General features: G+C 42.7%; 1 protein-coding gene and 1 long non-coding RNA gene across 4 annotated transcripts in view; one reads left to right on the forward strand and one right to left on the reverse strand.

The window, feature by feature from the left end:
- Positions 1 to 1,002: 1,002 nt before the first annotated feature.
- Tdg (Thymine DNA glycosylase) overlaps positions 1,003 to 15,474 on the reverse strand; it is a 285,426-nt gene continuing 270,954 nt past the window's right edge. For 2 of the 3 annotated variants that reach the window (XM_050174625.3, XM_050174627.3), the window contains one exon: positions 1,003 to 9,155. The gene's annotated coding sequence lies outside the window, so the exon portion shown is untranslated. The remainder of the gene's footprint in view (positions 9,156 to 15,474) is intronic. The other variant, XM_072284404.1, reaches the window with a different exon arrangement.
- LOC129383735 (uncharacterized) lies at positions 8,994 to 15,320 on the forward strand. Its single transcript, XR_011890239.1, has 3 exons — positions 8,994 to 9,082; positions 13,827 to 13,931; positions 14,680 to 15,320. It is a non-coding gene; the product is annotated as an uncharacterized lncRNA (long non-coding RNA).

The raw sequence follows: 15,474 nt of genomic DNA on the forward strand, positions 1-15,474 counted from the left end.
CATGCATCGCAATCAATAAGTGATGGCATCTCAAACGTGCAGCTTCCTGCACCTCATCCTGCTTCCCCCAATTGCTGACCACTTGTGTTCTCCACTTTCACTCAGTGTTTTGACAGAGGCAAGTCATGGCATGATAAAATACCCATGGCATGTCTATGGGAAGGTGCTAGGAAGCTTCCAAGCTCTTCCAGTATAAGAAAACATACACGTATATGAGGGCAGCAGAAAAGTAACAAGAATTGTTTTTTATTTTCAAACATTTCTAAAACATTAATCAACTTTAAAGGACGCTCTACAAAATGCAATGAACTTGTCTTATCGCTTTATCCATTGTTCAAAACAGTTCAGTGCTTCCATTGTTTTCTTCATCACTTCCACACCTTAAACACTTTCCATTAAGTGCTCATGTCAGTATTGGAGATAGGTGCAATATCCGGGAAGCATAGAGAATGAGGCGAGGTTGTCACCCAGTTTTTTTCAACAAGCGCTGTGCTCAGCGACAGCTCAGGTGGCAGCGCTGGTGTGGTGCACAAGCTCATCGCCCGAGTTCTGCTGGTGTGAGCATTTTCTTTTAATTGCATCGCATCACACAATCACTTAAGTTAAGCATTTTAACGTGAAAATGCAGCTATAGTGTCTGGTCTTGCAGCACGAATTTAAGAATGAATCGGCTCTTTGATGTCAAAGCATCTCCGAAGAGAAAATAGAGCTTGATATGCATTGCCCTTGGTGCTGAGCCTCGAAATAAAGCAATGCTGTGAGCATGCAAAAATTTGCCCAAGTACACTGCTTCACCAAGTGATGAAGATGATAGCGCAGTATGCATGCCTAGAAGCGCGGGCAATTATTGCTGCTCTTTGGTTCAGTAAAAGGTTTCCATTGCTTTTGGGTCCCCCCTCATATTATCCACAGCCTCGGAAGTCTTCTGTGGTTGAAAGGGACTATGGCTGATTAAAGACAACAAAACAAAATATTATAAAGGAGTGTGCAGCGAGACAGAAATATGCAAAGAGCTTAAAATAGCTGTTTCTTTTTATTCAATGTTTTGTGTGTTTCTTACACACATCCACACACACAAAACAAACAAATATCCATGTCTAATAGTCCGCTAGGCAAATGGCCTGCACTGAAACAAGAAGAGCACATACAAAGAAAACAAATATAGCCCTTCAACATGAAACCAACAATAGCAAAGCAAGCTGCAGTAATAGAAAAAGTCATCAGTCCATTGTCTGTACAATAGAAAGAAAATGTACTGGAAAGGTAACAAGTACAAAAAAATGCAGCACAGACAAAGAAAACTAGCATTGGCATTGTACATTGGGTATTGTAATTCTGACATTACAGTCAGAATTACATATATATATATATATATATATATATATATATATATATATATATATTGATGACATACTTGAGTTGTCTTCAATTGTGAGCTCAGTTCACATCCTCATCACGTCATCTTGCTTGGTGCCATTCAGTCTGTCTTGCATCTGTGGTTATGCTTATATATTAATATTTATATATTACTGCTGCAAGTCTTTCCGTCTCTCTTGTTATGGGAGATGATAGTCACAATGATCTCAACAATTCTTGTAACAAAACAAGACACGAAAGCCCAGCATGCCCAACACAGCATGCAAAATCATACCGTATAATGTAGGAGAAAGCCAAGAAACAATGAAGGCATGCTATTTTTATGTACAAGCTAGAGCAATGATGTGTGTAGACACCAAAGGAAACAATAACGGGTGTGCAGGAGTGTACAGTTGCAGACTATACAGTCTTATAAAAGTGAATTTCTCTATATTTTAGGTCTTGCTGATTCGATAGACATCACAAGCAGAAACTACGCAATCACCACCCAGTGTCCACCTTCATTCCATCAGGGAAAATCAATGCAGTGCTAATAACTGCAACAATGCACCCATGTCAACACTCCACCTTGCAACATGCCGTGCTTTCTATGGACAAAGCCCAATTGCAAAGTGTTCAGGAAATGCATTCAACAATAAATGAACGTCATTTTTAATGCACGTCAAGCTCACTGCTCGAAACACAGAAAACGCTGTTCAATTTGCACCAGTGTGAGTGAATACAAATATGGTTTATGTCAGCACCAGCACTTGTCTCTTCAGTTGCCCCCATGCCATGAAAAGACCTGCATGCAGGCAATGACAGCACCCTTACATTTTGTCAGTCACTTGAAGGATGGATGGGTCACCATGCAATAATGGGCAGGGCACTATTGCTTCTGCTACTGGTTTGTTTTATTTCATGAAGATTTATTCATCTGCCACATCACAAGCAAGTACTTTGAGCCTCCTGTCCATGCGCTTCTTGGTATGCTCACATGTGCCTGAATTAAAGGGAACCCTTATTCTGTGTCCAGACAGTGATTTTACAAGTCACAAAGTCACTTGCTGCCACGCTCTACATAGCTCTTGTGTTTTTAAACATGAAGGAAAAGTACTAGCTTTAAAGGGCATGTTCTCTTTTGTATAGGTGCACAGTGTAAAAGACAAGCCAGCACGTTGCTTCACACTAGTGAGCTTTTTATATAGAGGTACAAGAGCTCCATGGTATCACTAGTAAAATGGTCGTGCCTGTGCTAAAGTTTTTATGCTTCTTTGTACTGAGAAACCATGCATAATTCATGCTGCAAGTCAGTGTGGCATGCTGGGCTGATTTTCTACAGAAAAGGACTGGGTGACTGGCAGGGATGCAGCAGATCACGTGATCAAAAGCACTGACTGACTGTGTGATGGAAAACAGCTTATCAGGGTGTGAAGCTCTTACACTCTAAAAACAGTTGCACCCTTTGGGGTGTATATTTGCCACACAACAATAATCGTCATCTGTCTTGTCTGCATTTCCTTTCTTTAACGAACGGCATGTGCGTTATCAGCATGACTTAGCATTCCTGAGAGGAAAGTAACGAGTGCAGCGTTTTCAAGGAAGGAAATGCGGGCAAGGCAGGTGGGGATTATTGCTGTGTGGCAAATATACACTCCAAAGGGTGTAAACTTTTCTTTGAGTCTATATAGCTCAGCTCAGCTCAGCTTACGTAGATTACATAGCTCAGCTTAAGATCTTGTGCAGTGCCACTATTTTCAAAAAGACAGGCTTCTACAACAAGCAATGCAGGTTCATCATTGATCACCAGTGGTGAAGCAAAATGTGCAGTGGAAGCAGTCTTTATTTCTTCTGCAACTGGCTGCACCTAAGGCTTTTCTGTGTCTCCCAGAAAACACAGCATTTGTTTGCACATGATCTACCTCCAACACCATTGGAAGAAAGAAAATGTACTATATTCTGCATGCAGTGTCATTTAGGCAAAAACCCGCATTTTGAGCAGTACGCTGTTTCAGGGTGGAGATTCAGGTAAAGCTTGGCACATAATCAGAAGAGCACAGCACATCTTGCATCAGTGTGGCTGGCTGGCTTTCCTCCCATGCTCATTGGAATGAAATTGAAGCTCCTGTGCTCAAGCAATCATCTCATGGTGAATAATGCATCCAATGATGGGGTGCCCATCACAAAGAGCAAGATCAAAACACATGTAGCCCACTTCTGTGAAAACATTACAACTTGCTTTCTAACCTTAAAGTGAGATGAACAGCTGCATTTTTATCTAATCAGAGCCTTGTGTATAGCTCTGAGGAGATTGGTGTCCTCCTAGGCAAATAAATAAATGGACAGTCAAAGAGATTAATGCAGAACAAGAAGCAGCTCCCAAGCTCAGAATTTACCAAACACACCCCCCGCACAGAAAAGCAGAGCACATGACAGCTGCAGATGCAAATAACAGTGCAGCGCATGTAGGTTTTGTAGCCCAAAGCAGTCTTGCAGGATGCATTCAAAGCAATGCTAGCCTCACACACAACTGAGGCTATGCCAGTAAGCGTTTGTGTCAGTGCAACTGGAAGATGTTGAATGTGCTTGAAAAGTGGGCTAAATGAAATGCTGAGAAGTAAATTTTACAGTTGTAGAAGAGACAAAAATGTGTGACAAATGCAGCAAAGCAATGTTCAACCCTGAACATGAAAGGCAACTGTATTTACATTATGCCAACATGGTAGTGCACATTAGCATAAAGCAAAACATGTTAACTGCAGCTGTGTAAAATGATGCACTTGTAGGTTAACAATGTATGGAAGAGCAAAGCTTTAAACTAAATGGCAGAGTTCCACCAATAGCTTTCTTTCTTTTTTGCATCGTTGGTTTCCAGGATAACCTTGGCCCATAAATACATTCTATAACTCACAGGTGTGCATTGTGTACTAGAAATACAACAGGGACACTGGACACACAAACAGATGCATGACAGTGCGCCCAGCATCTCATATTTCCTGTTTTTCCAGCATGATCAGTTACACCATTGCACCTTGTTTTATGCATGGTGCATCATGAACTTGCATTAAGTGATAAAACTTATCAAAATACTTATGATAAGCTTGTTCGAAATTTATACTGTCTAAAATCGAAAGTGATAGCATGCTGTTGAATATAATCTTGCAGAAGTACTAATTCAAGTACTGGCTAGCTATATGGTAAAGAATATTAACAGCAAAGCTGTTTAGGGACTCGCAATGTCCGTTGAGTGCGGTTGTCAGCATGCCTATGTCACGCCAGGCGAAGGTTCCCCGCTGGGCCAACAGGGGAGAGGATAGGAGTATATAAGAGAGAGCACGCCCATCAGACGACCATAGAGACGCCCTTTTGCGCCATGGACGCCAACGGTTAGGAGGTCCCAGTGCACATGCTGGTGAATTCTGCCTGTACCCACTTCGGAAACAGCGGACACCGAACGGCTAGAACGTCAGCGCACGCTCGTCAAAGCATCGGGGTTTTCCTGCATTTCCCTAAGAAACATGAACCGCATATCCTAGCTCAACGCAACGATACAGATGATAAATGAGAAGATTGGAGTAATAAACATTAGCAATAAATTGAGAGGATAATCAAACAAAACCAATAATTACTCAATAACAGAATAGATAATCATAAGAAAAGAATAGATTATCACATGAAAAGAAGAGATAATCACAAGAAAAGAACAGGTACACAAAAGATAATCACAAGGGAAACATAGGAGGACCACAGCTCCGTCGTTTCCTCAGATTTCACAAGCGTGGAACTGGCTTTAAATTTTTTTAACATTTTTAACCAACTTTTTAGTCAGCAAACAATTGTACAAATCCAAAAATAAACTGCTACATGAAATACTTAATGGCGAAATTTCTGACACATAACCGAGATTTGTGCAAGGTCATTTTTCACACAAATAAATAAAAAACTTCAAAATCAAGCAGATGTGCCAGAACAACACATTCAGTTGCCATGTTGAGCGAGGCCCTGCCACCCACAGTGCTCTGCTTTACACAATAACTGAACACCTTCGAACCATTATGTGTCCTAATATTTCTGTGCTTCGGAAAGACTCTCGGATTCCAAGCGGCTAAAAACTTTACACTATAATATTTACAGGTGCCTATGCAAATATGAACTGCACCGTAATCCTGCACTGCACAGCTCTCCTTGCCACACTTTTGAGACTGCGTTGTGACTTGCATATTCATTGTGTCAATCTTGACCTTACCACCTTTTTATTAGTGTTTCCAAATGTCAAATTCTGTCATCTATTCAGTGTCACCCCTATTGATCAGGGGCACACAAAGTAGGTCTGTGCACTGACTTTCCTCCAGTGCTGCAAGAAGACAAAACAGGCGGCACTTCACTTGGCTGAAGCAACTCTGTTTTCGAAGTGCTACGTTCACAGAGAACAGATGTTTTCCAATTCTAGTGGATGAACAATTGAGTTGTGAAGACACCGTGTGTTACAAAACAAAATAGGGCACGAAATGTGATCCCTTGTTAGATATGAGACGATGAGCCAGGAGTAAATTTTAAAAGCTTTTTTTTAAATTGTTATGAGACATATGCATGTATGATGTATAACCTGATTGGCATTTTTTTGTCTCTCAAAGTCCATAGCCTCTCTTGTCTTAAGTCATCACTTACACATAAAGCCCTATGGTATACTTCCTTTACTACTGATATAGAAGTGTTAACATATTAGTTAGTTAAATGGGGTTTAATGGCGCAAAAGCGGCTAAGGCTATGCTGCACCAAACACGAGGTGTTGTTCTTAACATATCCTGTAAACAGCTTTGTACCTGATTTACGTGTAACAATGTTAAGCTAAACAAATTAGGAAAATAAGATTGTCTTAAGAAATTCAGCTATCTCATCTCAAACATACCATACTGTTTTCAAACATATACACATTGGCTGCTCTTGGAATAAGGGCTGCCGTGTGAACCACTGCCGACACAGGGGTAACATCTTGCGGACACACTGCAATGCCCAAAGTTGGTGAGGAACGCTCTAATAAGGTCAAAACACAATTTCAGACCAGCTGCAGACAGGCAGGATTACAAAGTCCCCCCCCCCCCCCCCCCCACTGTATTAAAACAACTTCGAACCACACAGAGTTCTTCTGAAGCCATTTAGCACCAATTATAAGCAACTGGATTGAGAATACATGCACACTTGTGCTTTGGGTTTAGCACAATAGTTACAAGCAACATCTGCCAGTTTCATAATCATATGTAAGCACAATATAAAGGCTAAGCTCAACTTATGTTGTGGATGCAACCAGATTTATGCACCACATTTATACACTTGGAAATGCTCTTGTATCACCTTAGCATTTCCCCCTGTATTTTACACACTAGAATACAAATATTTGAAGACACAAACGTGCTCACGCACAAGATCTTAGCGCTTCATTAATGGAACTAAAAATTGAAATGATCAATTGCGCTTTTCCACTAGGGCCTTAACAGGACACATAAGTGATGTGAGGAGGGAAAAAAAATAAAATGCGACAGTCGCAGTAAAGCAATCTATAAAACAAAGAAGCAAAAGGAACTCACATGAGTTTTCATGCAAGATTTCAGACTACATTTTCATCCTATGACAATAATAAATGCATCTGTACACTCATAAAACAAGTTAGAGGAACACACCTAAACTATATCAGTCTTTAAATTGCACAATGGTGCCAAAAGCTAAGCGCCTTGGTATAACACACTGTCGTTACTGCCTCAGCCAGCTGTGTGTGCCATACTGTAATTGGGGTGCATTACCTCATTTGGGAGATGCCCAACAGTTCAAGGACCATTGTAAATGTAACACAGCACAAAGGGAACCTAAAATTAAAGATGTGCCTGCAGTTCACATTTTAGCACACATGCTCGTAGGCATCACCATTCCTGCACATCAGTCTGCTACATTCCTTTATTGCGCCAGATTGTGTATGCAAGTGTTTGGTTATTTTTGTTAAGATCAAGTGCCAAAAGCAGAGGTTGTGTGTGAAATGATACTTTCTCATCGAGACTACATCCTTGCTTTATTTGTGGGTCTATCAGTTTTCTTGGAATTTCCAACAGCAGAGCAAAACATGCAATACAAGTATGAATTTCGAAGTCATATGGTAAACTCAGACCAATACATATACATTATTTATAACATCAGAAATGTACAGTTCATTGACAGGTGACATGCAGGCAGTGTCTACAAATGTGTTCAATAAATATGTGGCCTTTGCACATGTAATATTTGCCTTACAACTACACTGACATTGTACAGCAGAACATAAGAACTTGACCAATGCAGCCACGAGGTCACAAGAATACTGGAAAGACTTACATTAACGACAACCAGCAGCTGCTTTTGTAGACAGCTTTTCTGGAACTACCTTTTGGTTTAAAGGTGCTTCGATTGGGGCTTTTTGGCACGACATGATTGAAGGTGTATTGATGCACTGCAGAGATGAACAGACACTGACAAAAAATAAAGACAGGTGTGAGGTACCTGCTCCTTTCTTGTTTTTTCGTCAATGTCAGTCTGTGTTCACCTTTGCAGTACATCAATTAACCTTCAGTCATGCCTTTTGGTAGACCACAACAGCAGAAAAAAAAAAAAGAATGCAGATCATTTTTGTCTTCCTTTTATTCTACAATGGTGACCTCATGGTATGGCCTCCATCACCAGCATGGAGTATTACATGTTAGCCACATTTGTATACTACAATAAAAGTGAGCTAAGAAAAAGAAAAGAAGAAAGCAGCCGTTTCTGAGAGGTACCTTCTGCCTTCTACACATTGGCCATTCGAATATTCCAACTTTCAACCTTTCTGTTAACTTTCATGATTACATTCTCAGCTTTGCTGACATGGCAGTCATCAGAATGAAAATTTGTGCGCCTGCATGAATTCCTTATCATTCATTTCTGATGTAAAAAAAAGTTTAGTATTCTGTTCTTTTTTTTTTTTTTTTCAACTGCGGTAACGCTATTATACTCCAAAAGTTTTTAGGAAACACGAGAATTTGCTCAACATACTTCTCAGAACAAGCAGGTGGATTTATGATTCAATCATAATACCCTCAAGAAATCTGCGACAACAATGTGTGGCTGATGTATGAAATGCTATCATAGATTGTCAGCTTGCCATACCTGGTTGGTAATGCACAAACAGTTTACCCCCCATTGTAACATAAAACTCTTGCAAGGTGACTTGATTCATTGGGTCCACACAAAACCACATTTTGTTTAAACCAGTGTTACCTTAACAAGTGATGCATACGTAACACTGTTGAAACCCAATGACAGTGATTGCAGCCAAGCTTTTTCACCATGACTTGGACATTTTGGCTAGAGTGACCAAAAATAGATTGCATTGCGTTTATGCCAACCACGCTGCTAAGAATCGTTTGGAGGCCTTAATTTGTTCAGATTATCTGAAAGACAAAGCTGTGTTCCTTCTCCTCCTTGCTACCATGACATGATTTGTTTCCCACAAGCAACCTTGGCACTAAGTCTTCTCCCAAATGCAGGTCCGCCACCACGGACATCTGGCACATATTGGCTTGTAGAAATGTTGAGGGTGATGTCACAACCTGCTCTGAGTGATTATGCTCTCATGTGGCAGAGCTCTACAGTGAAGGTGCACATTATTCAAACCAGAAGCTGCTTGACTCGTGTCTCTGGGCTGCACAGGACTCATCAAATGCAGGTACGAGATGAACACACAAGGATGACACACTGCACTCGTAGTGGTTGTCACTCCTCCCAGACTTGGCTGCTTTCTGAGAAAAGACAGGAAACAAATGCCCTTGTTTGCATGCCACAGCAGAGCCCCACAACATGCGACCCCGAAAAATGTAGCGAGGCACTACAGTTAAACATGGATACAGTCAGACCTTTGTCATCCTTTGTCATCACTCCCTGCCACCCACACAGGTTGCAAAGACTTTCACGTCAGCAGTATATTCTACCGTCAAGATTTTCTCCCGCCTGCATTCCGAGACTACCCCCGTGGGTCCTGCCTAAACCTTTCATTAATCTGCAGATCCCTGGAATCACAAAAAGTCTTACGTTTTATCCATTAGCCTCAAGCAACTTACCCTGTTTCACATTTATGCAGAGAACGGAGATACTGTACATATGTATACCAATGGCTGTGTCACACTATATGCCTCCATTGCAGCCTTCGTCATCCCACATATCATCATCGCATGGTGGTTTAAACTAGACCATAGATCAACATCAACTGCCACAGAACTTGATTCTATCCAGGAGGCGCTCTTTGATTTCTCTCCAAGGAGCCTTCTTGTGTATGGTAGATATTCTGCGATTACAAGCCAGCTCTTCAAACCATTGACTGTGTCCTCGGACAGGGCCCATATTATCCAGCGGCTATAGGAATTACAGAGCATCTTGACCATACAAATAGAAATGGCCATAATATCACCTTTCAGTAGGTACCTTCACTTTGTGGCGTGATAGAGAATGAACAGGCAGATGCTGCAGCAAAAACTGATTTAAATAATGCTACTGAGGTACGCATTCTGTTCTCACAAACATGCACAAATGCCTTACTTCGTTGCGTAATACGCAACCTTATGCTGCAGCACTGGACCCAACCAGATCGACGACACAATAAGGTGCATATATGGGACCCACAAACAATATTCTGTATGCCTCAAGAGTTCAAAAGAAGCCAAACGTGCATGGTGCACCAGATTCACCTTGGTGTCGATTTCACTTAGTGTTATAGGCATCTGATAGGTTGCAGTGATACTAGCCCGAACTGAATACTGTCAGCTGCCAGAAACACTTGACCATATATTTTGCGTTTGTCCTACATATGCGCGAGAATGACAGAAACTGGTCTCTTTCATTGCAAACGTCGATAAAAGGCCACAATCAGACGAGTTTATTTTAGGACCTCGGCCTAATGCAAACAGTGCAGCCCTGATAACCAGCGCCGCCATAGCCTTTCTACAAGCCACCGGGCTGGACACAAGGCTTTAAAGAGGCCACAACATTGTGAACTTGTATAAATGCACCTCCTTGTATATATGCCCTTTTCCTCCCCGTCCCTCTTCCCCAGTGTAGGGTAGCAGGCCAGGGCAAGTTATAGCTCAGGCCAACCCCGCTGCCTTTCTGTAAACAAATTTCTCTCTCCCTCTGTCAAACCCACTTATAACAATATTCAAGTGCCACAAAAATTCCATTCTTATGATCAATAATTGTTATTGCGGGGTTGCATGAAAAAAAAATCAAAATAGGGGGATCAGAGAGCTGTAGCGAGAAAAATATAATGGCGGGGAGGCCAGTGCCCCACCCAACTGCATTCCTCTATCTGGCTGCCGATTGGGTTCACTCGTTTAACTGCTTCCTGGGTGCTCCAATCGTGCGTAACAAGCCATGGCTGTCACCGTTAAAGAATGGCAGTGCTATAACAACTGCAAAGAGGGGTCAAGGGCGGCAAGCGATATGTGAGCTCCACCAAGGCATCGCTTTGGTGGCCTCAAAAGGGGCCTTTTAAAATATGCGAGAACATTGCCGTGGCAGCCTGTCAGCTTGAGAAATCCAGAACAAACACTGGGGCAAGACTGCCACAAGCATCTCACCACCCATGTACTTCTCACTGACTTGCACAAGAAAACCCCATGTCCGTCGGCCTTGTTTGCTTTGCACGAAGCTCACCAGTATCCTTCTCCAAGGCATCCAGTTGCTCTATGTAGTGCAGCAGAAGGTTCCTCGTGACAACGAAGCCCTGGAGGGACCTGCCCTACTGCACCGTCGCTGCTGTCGTCACTGTCGCTATCCAATGCAAGCACATTCACAACGATCGCTTCATCGGACAGAAGCACTCAGTTTCCAAATCTATAGCAGTGTGCTTTTTTTCTCACCGGCAACATCATGCATTGCCGATAATCAGCAGGCAGATCAGTGATCTTCCATTTCAGTGGCAAGTCAAACAACGCTGAGAAACCAAGTGGCCAGGAACGACTTTGATGCAACCAACAAAGATGAACGTGAGCGACCTAATCCATTGGCAAAACTACACAGTATGAGAGGCCAGTGGGCAAGCTGGGAGCAGCACAGTTGGCGCGGTCCTTTAGTGTTGCGGAGGATGGCGCAGCATAGAACTATGGGTGCAGCCCATTCATGTAAGGAGGGGTGGAAAGGCGAGGGAAGAGAGGCGCACGAGACTGGTAATGCAGAGAAAAATGAGCACACGGTGGATGTTATGGCACTGGGCCATCGTGCAGTGGCCCAAATTTCTTTTTTTCTTTTTCCTTTTCAAGGACTTTGCATTTCATTACTTTTTGGTACGGACACCTAGTAGCCAGATTTCATTATAACCGATAATGCGACATGGTGGCATTGTAGTAAGCAGGTTACTGCACCATAGAAAATATACAGAAGTTGACGGTGCACAGCTTCTCCTTGTTATAACCGATTTGTTAAAACCAGTACCATTATTTGTCATAAAATTTGTAACAGCAGTAGTGAAGGGGGAAGGGAGTGGTATCACTCCATCTTCCGTCAATAAAATTTGGTTGACAGTCAGCACTTGTGTCTCGTCCTTGTTACTTTGTGGATGCATGTGTTGGCGCTGTTACAATTTTTATGTCAAGTATGCACCAACTCGCCCAGAAAGAAGTTTTAATGAAGTACCGTTATAAGTGGGTTTGACTGTATATTGAACTCTGAGGTAGTGGAAGGGGATCCCAATAGTTCACTAAGTTGAAATATAAAATACTTGAAGCTTATCTGAAAACACCACACGTCTCAGACAGCCTCCTGAGAATGTGCAAAGCAGGAATTTACCGCACCCATGCCCAGAGCCACTCAGTGAAAAGATTGAGTGCCATTGATTTCATGTGGAGTGCGTGTGTAAGACTGGGAGGCCTTTCATGTTCTTGAAGCAGTTCAGTGATCCTCTTTCCTATAACAAAGGGCCGCCGGTAGCTTGCTTCACTGCAGGCTGGTTAGTTCTTTCTGCTATTAGTATGCTTCACCGCATTACACTATTGTGATGCAAAGTTTACTGAAACAAATCTGGCATAATAGAGCACAAATAAGACCCTTGCTGCCCGAGTGTTCCATGTTTTGAGGCACGCATCTTGCTAAATTTAACTGCATGACGTGTGCTGCCTTCATATTTAATGCCTTGACAGCATCTTTCATGGGTGCAGTGTGTGTCATATCAGGTCAACTAACACGCCATCTACACAGCCTCGAACTACACATGCCTTTCCTTGCCCGCTATTTCCACTAACCTCCGTTCCCTCGTTCTGGTATAAAATATCAAGTGCAATAATGGAAGTGAAAGGCATCATTCAAAGAGCCTGATAGATTGGATGAGCCCACTCACTAGTCATCATGCTTAAAAAAGACAACAGGTTGCAGTCATGCATGGACCCAAGAAAAATAAATTAATGCCATAAAAGGGAGCATTATCAGATGCCCCACCGAGAAGACATACAAGCGGAGCTGTCAGGTGCGAAGATGTTTTCTCGCCTTGACGCTAACGCCGGATTTCATCAGATCCTTCTGGATGAGCTGTCTTCCAAAATATGCATGTTCGCAACTCCCTTTGGCCGTTATCGGTTTCTTCAACTGCCTTTTGGCACTTCATTGGCAAGCTAAGTGTTTCAGAAGGCATTGATGAGATAGTTAATGGCCTGCCTGGTGTGTGTTTGTATGTAGATGTGCTCATTTCGGACACTACCAGAGAAGAACACGATGACAGGCTTAGAAACGCAATACAAGCAGCAGCAAAAGCAGGGCTGACATTCTACGTGTCAAAATGCTTGTTTGGCATTGAGGAAGCTTTATTTCTTGGTGACATTATCAGCAACAGGGGCATACGTCCTAACCCTGCTTTAGTCGAAGCTCTGCTGAAAATGCCAGCACCACAGAACAAGCTAGCTGTACAGAGGCTCTTAGACGTTGTCAACTACTTTGGAAAATGTGTACCCTCACTCTCCCAGCGCACTTCCATTTTGCGTTCGTTGCTGAAACACGATGTTTTTCACTCAACGCCCAACCATCTGAGCGAGTGGGAGGCTTATGCAAAAAGCTTAGTAAATCGCCACTTCTAGCAATTTTCAAGCCCAACAGAGAAATAAAGGTAACATCAGACACCTCGCAGTACGGTGTCGGCTTGGTGCTGATGCAACGTCACGTAAGTACCTGGAGGCCTGTGGCTATGCTTAAAGAGCTCTGAACGAATTGGAGCAACGCTATTCCCAAATCGAAAAGGAATCTCTGGCATTAGTTTTCGTATGCGAAAAGTTTTATCACTTTGTATACAGTCACCCGTTTGTTCTTGAGAGTGACCATCGCCCATTAATTTACACATAAAAAAATCCATTGCCGATACGCTGCCAAGAGTGCAGCATTTATTTTTGCGGTTGTTGAAATATCATTACACTTCAACTTTTGTTCCCGGAAAACAGATGGTTGTGGCAGACTTGCTTTCCCAGGCACCTGCTTCTGAAGATGACACAGCCTCGCCCACAAGTGACATCGAAATTCACGGAGTCACCATAGTGTTGGCACTCGTAAGTGAAAAACCGCTCCAAGGCTTGCAAGTGAGACCGAATGAGACATATAGCTCAACCAGGTACTACAAAAGCTTACGAAGGGGTGTGCTGTGAAAGGTCCGCTAAAGCCAGCTGCTTCCGAACTCTCTGTGGTAAAAGGGATCCTTTTGAAAAGAACTAAGGCTGTAGTGCCAAGTAGCATGTGCTTGGACATATTAAAGCACATTCATGCAGAGCATCTCGGCATTGGAAAATGCAAAGCTAGAGCAACACAGCTAGTATATACTGGCTAAACCTAAATTCTGATATTGAAATGCTAGTCCACAAGTGTCTGGTATGCGCCAGACTTATGTGTATAAGCAACAGTTATAACCACTAATCTTGTGCGGAGCACCTACACAAGCTTGGTACCGTGTTGGTGTTGATTTGTTTCAGTACATTATCTGTTTGCCTATGACTCAACGTCAAACTTTCCAGAAGTGGAACTATTGCCCAATACCACAGCCAGTTCTGTGATACAAAAATTGGGAGCTATCTTTTCCCATTGTGGTATACCTATCGAAGCTTGCATAGATACTGAATGGCCCACAGTTTGCCAGTAATGAATTTGCGTTATTTGCACAGCAGTATGATTTCAAATATATCACGTCCAGCCCAGGGTACACTCGGATGGTCTTGCTGAAAAAGCTGTACAGATAATTAATTGCATTCTAAAAAAGACAAAGGCAGTGAATTAAAGCTTTTGGCTTGGCGGCCTAAATTACAGAACAAGTCCATTGGAGGATGGCCGGTCACTATGGAAGCTGCTGCAAGGAAGATGTCTGCGCATGCCCATACCGGACCCTTGCTGCCACGTGAATGAGGAAGCACAAGCAGAGCAAGCACAGCAGACGTGCACTTCCCAGCCTCAAATGCAATGACCTCGTTCGCATAAAGGGGACGGCACAGGCACAAAAAGCTGCTTGAATTAGCTGGACCATGTTCCTTCTACATGGAAACACAAGACCGCAACACCTTACGCTGTAATCGGCAGCACCTCTTGGCAATGAAAAAACCTTTTGAGGATTATGATGAAGGCCAGGTTCAGGCCTCTCTAGAATCTCGCACATCCAGCTCATCAAGTGCACCAGTGGCAAGTTCTCGACAGCCACCTTCACAACCAGTTCTGCCACAATGAAGGTCACTGCATCAAACCCGTCCTCCTGAACGCCTGGGATATGATCAAAACTTCCAGCAGACAAGCCAACGGCGGTGAAGGGGAAGATGTATCATATCAGGTTAACCAGCACAAGCCATCTATACATTGTTGAACTACAGGTGCCTATATTTCCATTAACCCCCTTGCCCTCGTTCTGGTATAACATGCCAAGCGAAATAAACATAGCAGTTCACTGTTGTGTTGACACACGTGTTGTTTGTTTCTTTGACCATGACCCATTTGATACACAGTGTGAAGCAGCATTCGATATATTCGGTGTGGCAGTAAACGGGAGTTCAATTTATGCCTCGCAAAATGCTATACTTTTCCATGGGATTTCCAAGGGAATGTCAGATATGTTTG

This window comes from Dermacentor andersoni, chromosome 9 (assembly GCF_023375885.2).
Source record: "Dermacentor andersoni chromosome 9, qqDerAnde1_hic_scaffold, whole genome shotgun sequence".
NCBI classification, from domain to species: domain Eukaryota; kingdom Metazoa; phylum Arthropoda; class Arachnida; order Ixodida; family Ixodidae; genus Dermacentor; species Dermacentor andersoni.